Source organism: Humulus lupulus, chromosome 7, assembly GCF_963169125.1.
Source record: "Humulus lupulus chromosome 7, drHumLupu1.1, whole genome shotgun sequence".
Lineage (NCBI taxonomy): Eukaryota > Viridiplantae > Streptophyta > Magnoliopsida > Rosales > Cannabaceae > Humulus > Humulus lupulus.
The window spans coordinates 79,078,585-79,094,107 of record NC_084799.1 but is presented as its reverse complement, the minus strand read 5'-3'; positions in this window follow the sequence as shown (position 1 = coordinate 79,094,107).

Below are 15,523 nucleotides of genomic sequence, written 5' to 3'. Positions count from 1 at the left end.
GTTAGTTATATAGTTCCACTCAGATTTCGAGAGAGTTAGCTGATGAGATGGCCAGAGCGGGGATAGAGTTGGTGGTGGGCCGGTTGGCCAACATTACTCTGCAGTCGACCCTGCTAAAGCGAATTAAGGAAGGTCAGTTGGTAGATGCTCAACTATAGGAGGTTAGAGAGAATGTCCTAGCGGGCGTAGCTAAGTACTATTCTATTTCTGAGGTTGGTTTGTTATGGTATTAGGGGTGGATTTTTGTCCCAGTTGATGCGGGAATTAGACGAGAGATATTGGATGAATCGCATACTACGCCGTACTCACTTCATCCGGGTACCACGAAGATGTATCAAGATCTACGAACGTTATATTGGTGGCACGGGATGAAGAAGGATGTGGTGGAGTACGTGGCCAGATGTTTAACCTGTCAGCAGGTGAAGGCTGAGCATCAGCAACCAGCAGGGTTGCTTCAGCCTTTAGGTATTTCCGAGTGGAAATGGGAGGATATTACGATGGACTTTGTGGGAGGTTTACCTAGGACTATAGGGCTTCATGACTCGGTGTGGGTGATAGTGGAAAGATACAACAAGTCGGCTCATTTTCTTCCAGTGAAAACAACATATACAGTGGATCAGTATGCAGAGATATATGTGAGGGAGATCGTACTTCTCCATGGGGTTCCTAAGTCCATAGTGTCAGACCAGGATCCTATCTTTACCTCCAAGTTTTGGGGTAGTTTGCAGAAGGCTATGGGGACTCAGTTGAAGTTCAGCACAACCTTTCATCCTCAGACTGATGGACAATCTGAGAGGATGATCCAGGTGTTGGAGGATATGCTTAGGGCATGCGTGATCGATTTTGAGGGATCGTGGAGTAAGTATCTCCCGTTGATTGAGTTTTAATACAACAATAGTTACCAATCAACGATTGGAGTGGCTCCCTATGAGATGTTATATGGGAGGAGATGTAGATCACCCATTCATTGGGATGAGATGGGTGAGAGGAAGTACTTGGGGCTAGACATGGTTCAGAAGACAAATGAAGCTATTGAGAAGATCTGAGCTAGAATGCTCGCCTCACAGAGCAGACAGAAAAGCTATGCTGATCCTAAGCATAGAGATGTGGAGTTCTAGGTTGAGGACCACGTGTTTCTGCGAGTTTCACCACTGCAAGGAGTGAGAAGATTTGGGAAGAAGGGCAAGTTGAGCCCTGGATTCATCGGACCTTTTGAGATCCTGGAAAGGATCGGACAGGTGGCTTACAGGTTAGCTTTGCCACCGTTGTTGTCAGGAGTTCATGACGTATTCCATGTTTCTATGCTCCGGAAGTACGTCTCAGATACAACACATGTGTTGAAGTATGAAGACTTGGAATTGCAGACAGATTTGTCTTATAAGGAACGATCGGTTCAGATTTTAGACCAGAAGGATTAGGTTCTACGAAATAAGATGATTCCTCTGGTTAAAGTATTATGGAGGAATAGTAGGGTCGAGGAGGCGACCTGGGAGCTTCAGTCAGCAATGCGGGATCAGTATCCCGAATTATTCAGGTAAATTTCGATGATGAAATTCTCATTAAGAGGGGATAGTTGTAACGACCCAAAATTACTAATAAGGCTTAAGAGCCTTGATTAGTGTGTCGAGAGGGCATAACTGGATTATGTGTGATTTAAATGATTAAATGCATGATTATGTGATAAGCATGCCTATAAGATTATTTTGATATATGAGATGCATGATTATAAGTATTAGTATGCATGTAGGCCCTATTTAGATTATAAGGGCATATCTGTAATTTTAGCTCGTTGAGGGCATAAACATGATTATCTGTGATAAATTGTTGAGACCACATTATTATGTGGATATATTTGCAACTTGTGACTCGAGGCAATCTTAGTGAGCGGTTTAGCGAAAAAAAGTCACGGTGAGGATTTATACCCAGCTCGGGGGAGCTTGGGGATATTTTTGGGAATTCGAGAAATATATTGGAGACTATTTGATATTGAGGGAAATAATTGGTGATTAGCTAGGTGTCGAGTTTTAAGAGGTAATTATTAGGGATACTAGAGGAATTAGCGGGAATTGGGAGCAATGACCAACATGCCCTTAGAATGTTTTAAGGCTTAGGTATTAATGGGAGGGAAAAATGCTCTTTTAGGTGGTTAAAAGAGGATAAGTGATATTCTACCTTTATAGACTTAGTGGAATTTTAGAAAGTATTAGAAGCTGAAAGAAAATAAAAGAAGAAGGAAAGAAGAGAAAACAGAACACTTGAGCTTACCTCCTTCTCCTCCACTCGGTCTGCCCATTCTTCACCATTTCTTGAGGATTTCTAAAGTTGTAACTCAGTGGAGGCTTAGGCTAGAGCTGGGACCTTGGTTCTTGAGATAATCAAGAAGGTTAGCTGGAGTTAATTCCCAAATAAAGGTAAGGTTTAAAGTTATGTTGAGATTTCTGAGTTTTGGTGAGTTGGAGTTCTAAATTTGGATTTTTAAATGGAAGTTAAGGGGTTTGAGCTTGAATAATTGAGGAGATAAAGGCTGGAAGGATACTAAGGGCAACCTAAGGTCGAATTCCCCATTAAAGGTAAGAATTTCTGAGCTTGATCATCTTAGTTACTGGGTTGATTCTGATTTTCTGATGAGTTCTTGAGTTTTGAGTTCAATTCTTGTTTTCTTTGTTTGATGGTGCATGTGGTTAAGTTTTATGTTTTTGGGCTATGTGGGATGAGATGTATAGGATGATAGGCTCAATTTGGTGTGTGGTTGAGGTTTGGAGGGGTTTTAGGGAGTTTTTGCTCGAGGAAATTCGAAGGAGAAAACCAGAGGTTGAAGATTGTTGTTTGTAGTGCTGTAGCGCTAGCCTTGGAGCGCTACAGCGCTATGCTGGTTTCCTAGGGGGGGCTTTTTTCTCTGCTTGCAGCGTTGTAGTGTCCACTTAGTGGTGCTGTAATGCTACCCTGCCTCTAGAAATGGATTTTTGGGTATTTTCTTAGGCTTTTTGCCGGGGGCTCAAGGTTTGATTCCACCACCCCATTTGGTGGAATTAGGGCTTCCCGAGGGCTCGGGATTGGTCCCGAGGTTAGGTTATGAAATTGAAGTTTAGTGATGGTTCTAATTTATGGCTGTGACTAGGTGTACGCTAGGGCTCGGACAGAATCATGCTTGAAGGTGGATTTCACTAATCAAAGCTATCGGAATCAAAGTTAAGAAACTGCAACCGGTCATGTGAAAATGTCGGGACTAAGAGTTCCCTATATTTGTATGTGATGTCATGAGATGGTATTATGCCATGGGGACATGTGATAAACAACCTAAGAGTGCCGGAATCAACATTTTCGCACAAGGTGTGGCTCAGCCACTAGTAGTTGAGGTTAAGTACATAATCACTGAGCTCGGCCTAAGCGAGTTGGAGTTAGTGGGATAATCAGAGGGTGCGGCCTAAGGGCGTCGACCCTAGGTTTTGGCGCGATATGTTTAATGTTGTTTAAACTGACAGTTGTGGCGAGTATGTTTTCTAAATAACTGATTATTGGCTTGTAGATTGATATCACTGTTTATAAGAGTAATATGACTTGTTTGTGTCTGATTGATGATTCATGAAATATCTGACTGTTGTTTACCGTTTATACTCTGTATTGTGGCTTTCTTGATGGGCCTCGGCTCACGGGTGCTTCGTGGTGCAGGTAAAGGCAAGAGCAAGGGTGACCAGTCCTGAGTTGGAGAGCTTTGAGGTTGAATGTACATAGTCAGGTGATCAACCGCCACAGTCGAGGAGTGGTACAAGACAGGAAAAGCCTAAATGTCTGTTTTTCCCTTAGAGTGGCCTGTACTTGTTTACAACCTGGAATTTTTGTAAACTGCCTTTTAAACTCTATTTCTTTTGGGATCCCATGTACGAAATGTTTATCTAAATAAAATGTATCTTTTATGACCAAAATCTTTTAACCCTAGTTCAATTATGGTTTTAGTAACACGTTTCTAACTAAATGACTTGATTAGCAAGTCTTGCCACTTTCAAAACACAGTGTAACGATCTTGGCTACCCAAGGCGTTACATACCAACTCTTACAGCCATAAGGTGGCCACTGTTGTCGACGTTGTGGGCTCGTGCCACCTCTATGCTAAACCTCTATAGAGGATTGAGTGACAATTATGGTTGTAACGATGGATAACTAATAGTGTATCTATATTTGTTATAGAGTGTTCTATGAATTCAAGAGTGCAATTCCGAATCTATAATGGAGTCACGAGGAATTAATAAGTTAGTAAATTTATTTGTTAGATTTATAATAACTTATTGGAGCCTGATTTCATAGGCTCGTGGTTCCCATTGTACATTGGATAAAATTATCTAGATAGTCTCAATTAATTGATTTAACTATCAATAGAATTATCAAAGTTGACCAAGTCAATTTTGGATAGTTTCACAGATCTATGTATTTTTTAGAAGAAATGAGAAATTATGGCAGATTTATTAATTAAGATAAATTGGTATCTAAATTAATAAATAAGTTTAAATCAAGGTTCAAATTATAAATACTTAATTTGATAAAAGATTTAAATAATTATTTAATTAATTAAATCAATAGAAAATAATGCAGGCCTTGATTTTAAGTCCAATGGGCTTATAATCAAATGGGTAATTTCACGGGCCTAAAGCCCATGATAATTTCGACCTAGGGCTTCAAATTGGCTATTATTTTATTGATTATTTAATTAAATTAAATGGCCTAATTGATTCTATAAAATGAGTGCTTAGAGAGAAGTCAAAACATAAGTTTTATCACTGGTTTTCTGATAGTTTTAGATTCTCTCTAAACACAAGTCCTTTTCTAAGCCTCTTATTATTCTTTTCTCTTCTTCTCTATGTATCTATCTCATGTGTTGAGAATTGCCCACTCTAGTCTAGGTGATTCTAAGGATACATTGGAAGACTGTGAAGAAATTAGAAGAACGGTTTAGTTTCTTGATAATACTCTGCGACAGAAAGGATACAAGAGTTAGAGAAACTGAAGGAAAGACTCTTTCATTCCGCTGCGTATACTGTAAGTATTCTTATTTTTGTTTCTCTTCGAATTCAATTTTAGAAACATGTTCTAGTTTGTCTCATATTAATTTGTTTAATATTAGATCTACATGAAAATAAATAAAGATCATGTATAAGTTTCCCAACACAGGCGGTCCCTGGGAGTCAGAGGATGCACTCCCCTCATCTGGGTCGTGGTCTATCATTGGTTGCTTCCCAGGTCGCTGTGGGTAATCTTCAGTGTGAGGAATTTTCTCCTCGGGTATTTGAGGTAATGGTCGCCCACCAGTACTTGAGTTGTTCGCGGTGGCCATCGGTATATCAAGAGGTTTCTGACTAAACAATCCAACAATTTGCTTAATGCTCTCAATGAAATCACCAAACTGTTGACGCCATTTTTCGTTAACTTAAATCTAAAGAATACTAAACTGTGATTTAAGAAAACAAGGAAGAATAGTTGAATTTTACGTGGTTCAGCAGTTAAAATCTGCCTAGTCCACTAGTCAATGTTATTGATTCATGATATTCTCTCAGAACATTTACAAAGCAATTTAGCAGAGTGTTCTCAGTACCAAATTGTGCCTCCTCACAAATGAAATTCTTCAAGCTATTTATAGACCTAGTTAACGAAATATCTTCCCTTTATTTCTGGAGGTTGCAATTCAAATTTGAAATAAATATAATTAAATGCATTAATTACATAATATCCCATAATAATTGGGATTTAATATCAGATTACAACAAATCCCTAAGGAATAAGGATCTCCTAACAGTTGTCGTGTATAAAACGCGTTGCTGACCTCGAACGCAAGGTTGACACATTTGCGAGATTGTCCAACACTTCGAGCTCATTATTATAGTCAGCCTCATCCTTAGCCAATGATTTCATCGAGCTCAATCTTCGGAGACCAACACCTTCGAGCTTGCACTAAGACTCGAATTACACACATGCCTCGGAGAAGATTCGTTCTTTCGAGCTTGAGCCTTCTGAAATTGTGCTCGATCACCAACAGGAACAAGTCATGAATCATGAGCATTATACAACTGTTGAGCCATTACTTATCATTTTTGAGCTTGCACTTTACGAGCCTACATTTCGAGACTCAATGATGACGGTGTCGAATTTCGGGTGTAACACCCACAGATATTAAATTTAATTTTATTATTTTAATATATTTCCTAAAATAACATAACTGAGCTAATTGTTGATAAATAAAATCCAAATTAATTTAGTTAATTGTTGATGGATTTTATTTAAATTGATTATTTTTGCAAAATTGTAATTAATTATGAATTTTGTGTAGATAAATTCTAGATTAATTAATTATGGTATTTTTTGTAAATGTGATAAATAGTGACATTTTTGCATAAACACATAGATATTGCTCATTTAGTAACATGATTATGATATTCAGTTATGTGACATATTTGTGAACTATATGTGATTTTTGCAGTTAGGCTTAGATGCATATAATGGCCCATATGTTTGGATATATATGTGGTTTTGGTTGCCAAATAAAATATTCATCAAGTGATAGGTTTTATTTGGGCCCATTAGAAAATAAAAATTTTAAATTTCTCTCTTGTGGGTGATTTCACTTATGAAGGCTAATTTGCTTTGCATGATTATAATGGGCTTAATTAATTAATAACAATTAATAAAACGAAGGTTTAAATTCATGTCTTTTGGGTCTTGTGTGGAAGTTAGGGGGCCTTAGTAATGGGTACGACATACTGAACTCAACCCTCCTCTATGCAAACTCAATTGTTAAGGCTCATTTACGTGAGTTGGACTTAATTGTCTTAGGTTTAACTTTTCTAAATAGTTGAAGCTAACAAATGATTAGCAATAAATTAATTCTAATTTAATTGAATTTGTTTCAATGTGACACTTTATAATTAATAAAAAATTATAGGACATTGGTTTTGAAATTTATTTTACAAATTAATTTTTGAAGAACCTTAGTCATTAATTTTCGAAAAAATGATAATAAAAATACTTAACTTAATTATATAATGAGCTTGTGTTTAAGAATTGTATTTGATCTCCACCATTAGTTTAACAAGGTTAATAGCTTAATGGGGCATCGAGACGCTTTGATTCTTCCATCTATGGAAGGTGTTCATTAGTTATTTTAACAAGGTTAGATTTCAAAAGATAGATAATTATAGGTCAAATTCCAATAGACTCACCCCAACGATGAGTGCTAGGACTAAATCTATGATTATCGAAACTGTGGATCTAGCTAATAAAATAAGAAATTTTGTTTTTTTATTTTGATCGAATAGTAGGTTGTTAATAATGGTGTCAATTATTAAATGAGTTTACAACTCTATTTCGCTGATGGTATTTTTTTTACTCTCACCAATCGGCATAAGGATATCATAGATTAGTTAAAAACCTAAAGAAATGGATATATGATTGTTTTTGGTAATTTTCCTCATATCTTGCATATATTTGGTATATGTTGTTCTATTTCTTCAAATTTGTGTGAATAGAATTTTTATTGAGAAAAAGTGATTGATTTATATTTTATTGATAATGTTTGGTTTTAATTATAGTTGTGTCTATTCCCATCCTTTCTCAACTTTCGATTGAGAAACTCACTGGAGAAAACTTCCTTAAGTAGAAGCAGAACATCAACATAGTGTTGTTAGGGTTTTATGCCCTAATTAAAACTCAATTTCTTTGTAATCTCATTTTATTATCAATAAAAGAATAGAAATCATTTTTGACTTGGTCAATCACTTTGGTCACATGTTTTATTTTCATGATTATTTGTTTAATATAAACTTCTATTAAATCCTGATCAAATAGCTAATCATATTTATAGTGACGTAATCACAATGAAATATAAATATGATTATATGTTCAAAAATAAGTTAGTCCTAAGATTAGTTAGTGCATAGGATTTACACTGACTTGCCAATCTACAATATGGTCTACTTACACAATATAGTGTTATGTTCTTTCTAGAACATTAGTAAAGTAGATAAGATCGAATGTATTTGTTACATCGGACTGGACCGATATTGACTTTAGATAGATAAGTAAATGTATCGTTATTATCTAATATATTCATATCATAAAGTTGACCATAGGTCAACTCAATCTCAATTATGAGTGGTTAGTATTCTAACTGGTTGTATTATTCAAGTTCTTTGAATTGTTCGTTACTAGCTTATCCTACAGACTAGCACATACTTACATCTTGGGGACTTGGTAGTATTATTGAGTGGAAGTATTAATCATAGATATGAACATCTAGATTCTAGCAAGAAGTGAAATGATGAACACCTTATAGCTTGGTTCAACGATTTAAATTATTGAGTTCTCATTTCTGTGATTAAAGTTCACGAAAATATCATTTACAAGGAACTTAGTGGTATTTAAGGATAAAATACAATGAGTGGTAAAATGGTAATTTGTACCCGACTTAGTTGTAGATCATCTATAGAGGATTGAATGACAAATTATGGTCGTAACAATGGATAACGCATTTACTTTAATTGTAAAGCGTTCTATGAGTTCAAGAGTGCAATTTCGAGTCTTTAGTAGAGTCACGAGGAATTAATAAGGAAGTGAAATTATTCGATAATAATTTTACGGTAACTTATTAGAGCTTGAATTCATGGGTCCATGGTCCCCACAATTCCTTTGATTAAATCATCTAGATAGTCTTGATTAATTGATTTAACTATCAATTAGGATTGTTAAAATTGTTTTGTGTCAATTTTGGATAGTTTTACTAAGATGTGGATTTTAGAGAAGTAAAGATAAATTTGGGAAAATTTATTAATTATGACAAATTGTTGTCAAATTGATAAATAATATTAAATCTATATTCAAATTATAATTAATTGATTTGAATAAATGATTTAATTAATTATTGTTTAAATATATTTATAATTATATATATAAAGTTTTAATAAAACTTTAAAGATTTCGGATGTATATAATATATATATCATATTTATTTAATTAATATAAGGGTTTTATTTTAATTATTTAATTAAATTGAATTAACCCTAAAGTGTTGCTATAAATAAGTACTTAAATCTAGGGTTTTGTAATCTGAAAGTAGTGAAGTGAAAAAAAAAACAAAAATATAGACTCAAGAGACTTGTTGTAGCCGCTTATATCCTTTCTCTTTTTCTCTATAATTTTTCCATATCATGTGTTGAGAATTGTCCACTCTAGTCTAGGTGATCAAAGAAAATTTTAGAAGACTGTGTAGTTTGAATATCCAATTCACTCTCTTGTCATTACTCTGCAACAAAAAGGAACAAGGGTTGGAGAGAGTGAAGGAATGAGACTATTTATTCGCTACGTAAAAGTAAGATTCTTAAACTTTGTTATTTGATTTACTTAATGAAATTCATTAGAAACATATTTATAAGTTTGTAAATGTTAATCACAAAAAATATTGTATTTTACTATTTTTATTTACGATTTTGTCACTCCATATTTACATTTTTGTCCCTCCGTATTTTTATACAAAAATTATGTATTTTTGTAACGCACCATATTTTTCATATTTTATTTTACTTTTAGTGTATTTGTATAGATTTCCCTAAAATTACATTTTCTGCAATAATTTAAAAAAAATCATACAGTAAATTAAATTAATTACAACCGTACATGGATGCTTTTGTTCTCCTTACCTTATATCCTCTTGTATAGTGAAATAGTAACTTTGAATCAATCTTTTTCTTTGGTCAAATTAATTATATATATATATTTATTGTCAAATAACCTAAATCTTACATTTATTTGTTTAATATTTTTTTGTCAAATCATTCTTTTTTATCAAGAAAAATGAAATCAATCTAAATGTTTCAAAATTATTAAGGGTTTTATTTTATTTATTTATTTTCAATATATATTGACAACATTAATTAAACACGTCCTCTTCTTAATAAAGACAAAATTTTATGATATGTCTTCGATTGTAAAAATAAAATGGTTTTGTGCGTATATGACAATGTCCATGAACTTTTGTAAATATACTAATAGTAGCTGAAGAGATAGTAACAAAAAAAATATTATATTTTTTAAAAAACACTCAATGTTAAACTAAAACCATAATTTAGTCCAAGTTTCAAGCTTTGTTACAAAAATATATTTTAAAGTTAAAAAATTAGTTTTGTAAATCTTTGTAGCAATTATGTTAAATAAATTTAAAAATATTTATGTAAATGTTAGTTACAAAAATAAACTTTTTAGTTGTGAAATTAGTTTTGTAAACTGTTATTACAAAAATATAAAACTTGTTTTAAAAAATTATTGTATTCCACCTCTCTGGAACTGCATTTTTCATATAAATATATATATATATTTAATAAAGTGTTTTATAAATAATAAATATCTTAAATTTATATTTTTAAGTTGTATAATATAAACATGATGGTTCCTGTAATATTTTGGTACAATATTGAAACAATATGGAAAAGTATAATATTTTTATGTAAATTTTGATCACGATTTCTTAACTATAAATTATTTTCGTAATGTTAGTTACAAAAATATATTTCTTAGTTATAAAACTAGATTTGTAAACTATTTTTACAAAAATAAATATTTTAGTTACGAATTTGTTTGTAAGTTTTATCTAAAAAAAATAGAATAGATAGCATTTTTGTCCCTCGAACTATGACCACTGTATGATCATGCCCCCTGAATGATTCACGATGTTAAAAATTCCCCTCGAACTATGCACGTTATTGAAATGTGGGACTTCTGTTAGATTTCATCCTATGTGGCTAACAAATTAATGATGTAGCATTTTGTTTGTTGATGTGACAATGTCATGGGTAGAATAATCATCAATTTTGCCTCCCGAACTTTGGCCGCTACCAAATAATACCATTTTTATAAAAAAAATATTTTTTTTTCTTAAAAATAATAATTAAATCCTGAAATAATTAAAAATTTAATCATCAACAAATAACTCTTTTTTACTTTTCCTTTTACAATATTAATTAAAACAATTTTATAATAAACATTTAAAATAAATATTAAAACAAATAAAAAAACTTTTAATTAAAGAGCATGACGAAGAGCTTAAAATAAATAAATAAAACTTTTAATTAAAAAGGAAAAGGACATAGGGGAAAAAACTTTGTTTTAGAATTTATTTTTAATTTTTATTTTAAGATATATTTATTTTATATTGTAAAAGAAAAGAAAAAGTAAAAGAAAAGAAGTTATTTGCTATTAATTAGATTTTTAATGTTTGAGTATTTATAACTTTATTTAATTAATTTGAAACATTTAGTATTTTTTATTTTCTTAATCTTTTAAAATGATTTTTTTTTAATTTAAGGATTTAATTATTATTTTTAAAAAGAAAAAAAATAAAATAGTTTTAATAAAAATGGCACAATTTGGTAGTGGTCAAAGTTGAGGGGGTAAAATTGCTAATTATTCTACACATGGCACTGCCTCATCAACGGATTAAATGCTACATCATCAATCTGTTAGCCATCTAGGAAGAAATCTAACAGAAGTTTCTTATTTCAATAACGTGCATAGTTCGGGGGGAATTTTTAACATCGTTAATCATTCAAGGGGCACGATCATACAGTGGTCATAGTTCGGGGGAAAAAATGCTATTTATTCAAAAAAATATAATTCTATAACTGATTTTTGTAAATATTATTTACAAACATGTAACTGTTGTTTACAATTTTGTAACAGATATTTAAAAGTTTGTAAACGTTGATCACAAAAAATTGTATTTAACCATTTTTGTTTACAATTTTGTCACTCTGTATTTGCACTTGTGCTGTAAAGACCCAACTAATTCTAGACGTTGGACCATTAATAACTACTATACATAAACATTAATCTTAAGAAAACATACATATGAAATAGTCATAACTTTATTAAAAACTGCAAAGCAAAGGTTAAATACATAAAAATTCAGGGTAGGATATGGGATCCCATTGTTTGAAAATAAAATAAAACATAACTTAAATCTTAGAATTCGTTACAAAACAAAGTGCAGAAAATACATAGAAACATAATAAAATGACTAAAAACAACTTCGTCCTCGAATCGTTCACGCAGTCCACCGAATCCATTCTTCCTCAATACACAATCCCAAGCTGCCAAGAATCTTCCCACCGCCATAACTATTTTCCTGCACATATAAAAATAAAGGAATGAGCCTAATTCCCAGCAAGGAAAAATCTACTAAAAACATAAAACATAAACATAAACTATAAACATATGACTATAATAACGCATACCACATAAGACTACACTATTAATGGCCATTATGACATGTGATAAACCATTTGTGTCCCCTGTCTAATATTTGAGGTAGGTTAGATCACATGGTAGTATATGATAACCCATCTAAATCCCCTGTCTAATATTTGAGGTAGGGTAAATCATATGGTAGTATATGATAACCCATATGGATCCCCTGTCTAATATTTGAGGTAGGGCATATCATAGCTATAAGCATAAAAATGAAAATGATAAACACTAGGGCACTAAAAAACTATGAGCCCTAGATAAAAACATAACATAACGTATTATAAACATATCATAACATATTACACATAACATATAACATATAGAGACTATCCTATTTTCCTTACCGAAAACCGGGATGTGAGAACAAGGACGGGATTTTGGAACACTCCTAAAAACCATTAATGAGAAGGTGAGTATTTCTAAAAGAAGGAGATGAAAAGAAATGAATCCAAACCACCAAGTAGAAGAGCTTACCGAAATGAAACCTCAAGTTCAAAGAACTTAATTGCCTAACCATGAAGGGAAAACAATGAGTTAGGATTTGAGTAGAGAAAAACTATAAAAACTAATGAAATATACAAAAATGAACTAGGGATAAGAATACATTTGAAATTGTTATACCCGAACTACACCTCGATAACGAAAAACACACTATTAACCTTACTTCCCAAGTGTTTAATAAGCTTAAGATGATAAAGCGTATAACCCAATCCAAGTGTTTAACACTCTAAAGTAAACCTAGCAGCTTGAAGGCTCTAAACTCAGCTTGAAGAATGAAAGAAATGGCTGGTACTAGGTCCTATTTATAGAGTTCAAGAATGAAAAGATCTTCTTTTAGCTTGAATAAAAATAATGACTTTTAATTGAAAAATATTTGAATATTCGTTCATCAGAGGCTTAAGACTTGGTCAAAAGATTATGAGGCTTATCAAGAGGTTATGGGTTTAATTGAGCTCGGTTTCAAAATTATTCAAAAATAATGCCCTAGAGTCGATATATCGCCCATGCTAGGCGATATATCACCTGGGCTTGTATTCCCGAGGCTCGTCGAAGTGTTCGTGTGAAGTTACGTGTTTTTCGTATTCCCCGAGTGGCGATATATCGCCCCCTAGAGCTACAATATATCGACATACGCTGAAATATTATACACGTAATTGCACTTTTTCAGCCTAATTTGAATTGAGTAAACAGCTTTGACTGAGTCCTATAACGATTTCAAAGCTGCTAGCAGACTCTTGGGTTTTCAAATATTACTCTTAATAAACTATTCCTCAAAAATACTTTAATTCTTAATAATCATGCACATGACAAGTGTCATTATCTTATTAGGTCTATCTAAACTTTATAGTATAATAAATATCATCTTCATAATCAGCTATATTAATCAAACCTTATGTTATAATTAATATTCTTAAACTATAGATTAAACTTATAAAATCTATAAGTGTTGCTATGAATGTCCAACTAAGTCCCGGCTTGAACCAAAATCCACAGTATTAAACATAGGGTTTATACTTTTTTGGATCCTGTGTTTTGTCCCATTACCTGTTTGGACCCTGTGTTTTGACAAATTACCTTTTGGACCCTATGTTTTATAAAATGGTTAAAATAGAACCCTAAACTCAATTTTGATGAAGAAAAAATTGAATATAACAACACAGTTTTTAAGCAGAATTATTTTATTTTTGTTCTGAATTGTTAGTTTGGTAAATTATTTGTAATTTTAGTTGAGAAAACATTGACCAAAATCGGGTTTAGGGTTCTATTTTAACCATTTTTCAAAACATAGGGTCCAAAAAGTAATTTGTCCAAACAGAGTGTCCAAACAGGTAATGGGAAAAAACATAAGGTCCAAAAAGGTATAAACCATTAAACATACTATGACTACTACTAGCTATTACTACTACTACTACTACTACTACTACTACTACTACTACTATCTAACTAGCTAAGTAAAGTTCTTGGACTCTACATTTTCCCCTCCATGTTTTTATACAAAAATTATGTATTTTTGTAATGCAAGGTGCGAATTGTCATTTAACAAAATAAAAAATCCGATTGGTAACTTTTGCACAACACAGAAGCCAAAATGGTATTTATCCTAAATAAATTAATAATAACATATAAAAATATATTAAATATATATTGTGCAATGCAGATATTGCAATTTTTGAAAATTCATTCTCCTTAGGGCATTTCCAACCCATAACACCGTATATGGTGTTGCACCAACACTAAAACTAAGGAATCTTAGCACCATATTTTTTTTCTATTTCAACCACAACACCAAAAAGTATATTCTTTATTATTGTATTACTTTTTAATAAAATATAATATTCTTTTTATTGTTATATCATATTATTTTATCATTTATTTATTTATTTAATCCATTAAGTAAAGATGCTATTATTAATTACATGAAACTTATTTCATAAATATTAAAACTTGACAAATTTTAATAACACGTTACATTTTCCTATTTAATATTACACTACTAAAATAAAATACATTCAATTAGCTCTAAAACATAAAACACCCTTGAAATATTAATTAAATTAAACTAAGTTTATGATAGTATATTCGTCCCACAAGTGTTCAATTAATGCATTTTGAAGCGCAATGTGAGCATCCTTGTCTTTGATTTTCTATGTTGAGCCAAAAATTCTTGAAATCGAGCATCGTTATTACCCACCATCTCAACTTCTGGATTTGACACTTCGATCGTTCTTCAATGGGTGCATTAACGCTGCGTACATATTCTATTATCATATTATGCATAATAATACATGAAGTCATTATATCATGTAATATCCTCTTATTCCATAGACGCACTGGTCCTGCCACAATGACACATCTTGATTGTAATACTCCAAACGCACATTCTACATCTTTTCTACATGCTTCTTGTTTTCGAGCAAATAATTGTTTCTTCGGGCCAAGTGGCTCACGAATGGTTTGAACAATAGTAGACCATTTTAGATATATAGCGTAGGCTAAATAATAACCCATATTATACTCTTTCCCTTTAATGACATAATTAGCGGGTGGAGAAATACCCGTAGCAAGATTAGCAAAAAGATGGGATGCCTCCAACACATTAATATCATTGTTAGATCCAACAACAAGGTCGTAATTTCAATTCCCCCCAATCTTGTTCTTCTGGCTTCGAATCACTGACATCGGCACCCACCAGTATGAGTTCATTTGATCTTAATATGAATGATGAAGAAATTCCTATTATTTT